The sequence below is a fragment of the Oncorhynchus keta genome, unplaced genomic scaffold (assembly GCF_023373465.1).
Source record: "Oncorhynchus keta strain PuntledgeMale-10-30-2019 unplaced genomic scaffold, Oket_V2 Un_contig_13387_pilon_pilon, whole genome shotgun sequence".
Lineage (NCBI taxonomy): Eukaryota > Metazoa > Chordata > Actinopteri > Salmoniformes > Salmonidae > Oncorhynchus > Oncorhynchus keta.
Window position 1 is genome coordinate 129,802 of NW_026278199.1, and position 6,283 is coordinate 136,084.

Genomic DNA, 6,283 nt, shown 5'->3' on the forward strand with positions numbered 1-6,283 from the left:
CCTCTGGAATACAGAGCTATAAGCTTATGGAAACATCTGTTGAACCTCAGCTTCCTCTGGAATACCAGAGCTATATTAATTATGGAAACATCTGTTGAACCTCAACTTCCTCTGGAATACAGAATATATTAATTATGGAAACATCTATTTGAACCTCAGCTTCCTCTGGAGAAATACAGAGCTATATTAATTATGGAAACATCTGTTGAACCTCAGCTTCCTCTGGAATACAGAGCTATATTAATTATGGAAACATCTGTTGAACCTCAGCTTCCTCTGGAAAACAGAGCTATATTAATTATGAGCATCTGAACCTCAGCTTCCTCTGGAATACAGAGCTATATTAATTATGGAAACATCTGAACCTCAGCTTCCTCTGGAAAATGAGAGCTATATTAATTATGAAACATCTGTTGGGTACCTCAGCTTCCTCTGGAATACAGAGCTATATTAATTATGCGACATCTGTTGAACCTCAGCTTCCTCTGGAATACAGAGCTATATTAATTATGGAAACATCCTGTTGAACCTCAGCTTCCTCTGGAAAACAGAGCTATATTAATTATGGAAACATCTATTTAGACCTCAGCTTCCTCTGGAATACAAGTATATTAATTATGGAAACATCTGTTGAATCTCAGCTTCCTCTGGAAAACAGAGCTATATTAATTATGGAAACATCTGTTGAACCTCAGCTTCCTCTGGAAAACAGAGCTATATTAATTATGGAAACATCTGTTGAACCTCAGCCTCCTCTGGAATACAGAGCTATATTAATTATGGAAACATGTTGAACCTCAGCTTCTCATAGATACAAATATATTAATTATGGAAACATCTGTTGGACCTCAGCTTCCTCTGGAATACAGAGCTATATTAATTATGGAAACATCTGTTGAAATACAGAGCTTTATTTTATATTTTATCTCTGACAGAACATCACTCTGGAAAACAGAGACAGGGATTTAACACAACACACACAGCTGGAGAGTTTAAAGAGATGACAGTTGAATTGCCATTCAGAGTTTAAAGAAGACAGTTGAATTGCCATTCAGAGTTTAAAGAGAAGACAGTTGAATTGCCATTCAGAGTTTAAGAGAAGACAGTTGAATTGCCATTCAGAGTTTAAAGAGAAGACAGTTGAATTGCCATTGAGAAGACAGTTGAATTGCCATTCAGAGAAGACAGTTGAATTGCCATTCAGAGAAGACAGTTGAATTGCCATTGAGAGAAGACAGTTGAATTGCCATTCAGAGAAGACAGTTGAATTGCCATTCAGAGTTTAAGGAGAAGACAGTTGAATTGCCATTGAGAGTTTAAGAGAAGACAGTTGAATTGCCATTCAGAGTTTAAAGAAGACAGTTGAATTGCCATTGAGAGAAGACAGTTGAATTGCCATTCAGAGAAGACAGTTGAATTGCCATTGAGAGAAGACAGTTGAATTGCCATTGAGAGAAGACAGTTGAATTGCCATTGAGAGAGACAGTTGAATTGCCATTCAGAGAAGACAGTTGAATTGCCATTCGAGAAGACAGTTGAATTGCCATTGAGAGAAGACAGTTGAATTGCCATTCAGAGAAGACAGTTGAATTGCCATTCAGAAGACAGTTGGTGCCATTCAGAGAAGACAGTTGAATTGCCATTCAGAGAAGACAGTTGAATAGCCATTCAGAGTTTAAGAGAAGACAGTTGAATTGCCATTCAGAGTTTAAAGAGAAGACAGTTAAATTGCCATTCAGAGTTTAAGGAGAAGACAGTTGAATTGCCATTCAGAGTTTAAAGAGAAGACAGTTGAATAGCCATTCAGAGTTTAAAGAGAAGACAGTTGAATAGCCATTCAGAGTTTAAAGAGAAGACAGTTGAATAGCCATTCAGAGTTTAAAGAGAAGACAGTTGAATAGCCATTCAGAGTTTAAAGAAGACAGTTGAATTGCCATTCAGAGTTTACAGAGAAGACAGTTGAATTGCCATTCAGAGTTTACAAGAAGACAGTTGAATTGCCATTCAGGGTTTACAGAGAAGACAGTTGAATTGCCATTCAGAGTTTACAGAGAAGACAGTTGAATTGCCATTCAGGGTTTACAGAAGACAGTTGAATTGCCATTCCAGAAGACAGTTGAATTGCCATTCAGAGAAGACAGTTGAATTGCCATTCAGAGAAGACAGTTGAATTGCCATTCAGAGAAGACAGTTGAATTGCCATTCAGAGAAGACAGTTGAATTGCCATTCAGAGAAGACAGTTGAATTGCCATTCAGAAGACAGTTGAATTGCCATTCGAGAAGACAGTTGAATTGCCATTCAGAGTTTAAAGAGAAGACAGTTGAATTGCCATTCAGAGTTTAAAGAGAAGACAGTTGAATAGCCATTCAGAGTTTAAGAGAAGACAGTTGAATTGCCATTCAGAGTTTAAAGAGAAGACAGTTGAATAGCCATTCAGAGTTTAAAGAGAAGACAGTTGAATTGCCATTCAGAGTTTAAAGAGAAGACAGTTGAATAGCCATTCAGAGTTTAAGAGAAGACAGTTGAATTGCCATTCAGAGTTTAAAGAAGACAGTTGAATTGCCATTCAGAGTTTACAGAAGACAGTTGAATTGCCATTCAGAGTTTACAGAAGACAGTTGAATTGCCATTCAGAGTTTACAGAGAAGACAGTTGAATTGCCATTCAGGGTTTACAGAGAAGACAGTTGAATTGCCATTCAGAGTTTAAGAGAAGACAGTTGAATTGCCATTCAGGGTTTACAGAGAAGACAGTTGAATTGCCATTCAGAGTTTACAGAGAAGACAGTTGAATTGCCATTCAGAGTTTAAGGAGAAGACAGTTGAATTGCCATTCAGAGTTTACAGAGAAGACAGTTGAATTGCCATTCAGAAGACAGTTGAATTGCCATTCAGAAGACAGTTGAATTGCCATTCAGAGAAGACAGTTGAATTGCCATTCAGAGAAGACAGTTGAATTGCCATTCAGAGTTTAAGAGAAGACAGTTGAATTGCCATTCAGAGTTTAAAGAAGACAGTTGAATTGCCATTCAGAGTTTACAGAAGACAGTTGAATTGCCATTCAGAGTTTAAAGAAGACAGTTGAATTGCCATTCAGAGTTTAAAGAGAAGACAGTTGAATTGCCATTCAGAGTTTAAGAGAAGACAGTTGAATTGCCATTCAGGGTTTACAGGAAGACAGTTGAATTGCCATTCAGGGTTTACAAGAAGACAGTTGAATTGCCATTCAGAGTTTAAAGAGAAGACAGTTGAATTGCCATTCAGAGTTTAAAGAGAAGACAGTTGAATTGCCATTCAGAGTTTACAGAGAAGACAGTTGAATTGCCATTCAGAGCTGCTGTTACGGAGTATTCAACCCCCCTTGGCGCGTTCCTCTCAGACACTCTGTCCTGTCATGATGCTGTCACCTCCACCCCAGTCTGAAACCCTCTAAGCCCTTGGCTCGTTCCTCTCAGACAGAGGCATATCTTTTTAACGAGTATCTTTAATTCAGAGCCTGTTATGGGGTTACGGGTTGGTTGGTCCTGAAAGGCTGCAGCAGCACTGTCAACGCCCCAACCGCCTACAGCGGCTTACGGAGTACTCAACCCCCCTTGGCATTTTAACTATTTTGTTGCCTTTACAACCTGGAATTAAAATGGATTTTTCGGGGGTTTTGTATCACTTGATTTACACAATATGCCTGAAGATGCAAAATATAGTTTATTGTGAAACAAACAAGACAGCCAAAAAAAACTGAACTTGAGCGTGCATAAATATTAACCCCCCACAAAGGCAATACTTTGTAGAGCCACTTTTTACAGCAATTACAGCTGCAAGTCTCCTGGGGTATGTCTCTATAAGCTTGGCACTTCCAGCCACTGGGATTGTTGCCGATTCTTCAAGGCAAAACTGCTCCAGCTCCTTCAAGTTGGATGGGTTCCGCTGGTGTGCAGCAATTTTAAGTCAAATCACAGATTCTCAATTGGATTGAGGTCTGGGCTTTGATTAGGCCATTCCAAGATATTTAAATGTTTCTCCTTTAAACCAGTCGAGTGTTGCTTTAGCAGTATGCTTAGGGTCATTGTCCTGCTGGAAGGTGAACCTCTGTCCCAGTCTCAAATCTCTGGAAGACTGAAAACGTTTCCCTCAAGAATTTCCCTGTATTTAGCAACATCCATCATTCCTTCAATTCTGACCAGTTTCCCTGCCGATTAAAAACATCCCCACAGCATGATGCTGCCACCACCATGCTTCACTGTGATGAGAGGTTTTGGGTTTGCGCCAGACATAGTGTTTTCCTTGATGGAAAAAAAGCTGAATTTGAGTCTCATCTGACCAGAGTACCTTCTTCCATATGTTTGGGGAGTCTCCCACAGTACCTTCTTCCATATGTTTGGGGAGTCTCCCACAGTACCTTCTTCCATATGTTTGGGAGTCTCCCACAGTACCTTCTTCCATATGTTTGGGGAGTCTCCCACGTGCCTTTTGGCGAACACCTTTAGTGTAGATGTGGCCTTGTGTTTTAGGTCATTGACCTGCTGAAAGGTGAATTCATCTCCCAGTGTCTGGTGGAAAGCAAACTGAACCAGGTTTTCCTCTAGGATTTTGCCTGTGCTTAGCTCCATTCCATTTTATTTTAATCCTGAAAAACTCCCCAGTCCTTAACCATGACAAGCATACCCATAACATGATGCAGCAACCACTATGCTTGAATATATGAGGAGTGGTACTCAGTAATGTGTTGTATGGGATTTGCCCCAAACACAACACTGTATTCAGGACAAACATTGTATTACTTTGCCACATGTTTTACAGTTTTACTACCTGTTATACAGGCCGGGTGTAGAGGTCAGGACCCAAACTCTTCCTACCTGTTTTAAAGGCCGGGTGTAGAGGTCATGACCCAAACTCTTCCTACCTGTTATACAGGCCGGGCGTAGAGGTCATGACCCAAACTCTTCCTACCTGTTATACAGGCCGGGCGTAGAGGTCATGACCCAAACTCTTCCTACCTGTTATACAGGCCGGGCGTAGAGGTCATGACCCAAACTCTTCCTACCTGTTTTACAGGCCGGGCGTAGAGGTCATGACCCAAACTCTTCCTACCTGTTATACAGGCCGGGTGTAGAGGTCAGGACCCAAACTCTTCCTACCTGTTATACAGGCCGGGCGTAGAGGTCATGACCCAAACTCTTCCTACCTGTTATACAGGCCGGGTGTAGAGGTCATGACCCAAACTCTTCCTACCTGTTTTACAGGCCGGGTGTAGAGGTCATGACCCAAACTCTTCCTACCTGTTTTACAGGCCGGGCGTAGATGTCATATCCGTCTCTGGTCGGACTTCTCCCCAGCGATCCAGAGACTGGTAGACATGACCATCTTCATCTGACAGAACCGATCTCTCTAAGTCCTCCTCCTCCTCTTCATCATCATCATCATGGTCTTCAGAGAGCCCAGGAGAGAGGCAAGCGAGGCCGGCCAGCCAACGATTCTGGCTCTCCGTCTCTAAATAAAGACATGAGAGAGAGATCACAGATCTACTCCTTTAGACTGGTATCACTGATTCACAGCTTTGGTCACTGAGGGCAGACTACTGTAAGTGACCTACTACAGATATAGGATCTTCATTTGATCATCATGTTGTTGCAGGAATTTTTTTGTAGTGTATTCAATGTTTTAAAAAAGGTTGCTAATGTTTATAATTTTCCACTTAAAAAATGTCAGATGTTATTTTGCCCTAATGAAAAATATATCAACCACCACAAAACATGTATATAATTATAATCCACATAATAATGAACATTTCCTGTTGCCGCAGGATTATTTTCCTGCTGTGAAAAACTGGGTCAAATTAAGATACGACATCTGTAGGTGGCACTGCAGGCTCTCTCTCAATTCATCTGTGCTCGACTCTTCCTCAAAAAGTATTGGAGAAGAAGGTCTGAGGGGCGGGACCTTGAGCCTTCTCCTCCAATACGTTTCAAACAAGACGCTAGGGAGACAGGATGCAAGGAATCGCAGAAGAATTGATTGTCAGACTCAGTGAAGCAAGGCGGCCTACCGAGTGTAGAGCGCCGTGCTGGCGTAAGGCTCGGACGTGGTGTGTGTCTCTGAGCGTGAGCAGTCACTCTCGGAGAAGGATCTGGGGCGTGCAGGAGGGAGGGCGATGGTCCGGCCGGTCAACGGCGAAGACAAGATGGCGGCTGCCAAGGCAGACCTGCAGTACGGACAGAAAGGCGAGTTAAAGAGGAAGTGGAGGATACAGACAAAGTAGAAAACACACTGTCACTATGGATGAGG

At 41.7% G+C, this 6,283-nt stretch overlaps 1 pseudogene; it reads right to left on the bottom strand.

The window, feature by feature from the left end:
• LOC127918146 (centrosomal protein of 89 kDa-like) overlaps positions 1-6,200 on the bottom strand; it is a 119,050-nt pseudogene extending 112,850 nt beyond the window's left edge.
• Between the last annotated feature and the right edge of the window lie 83 nt (positions 6,201-6,283).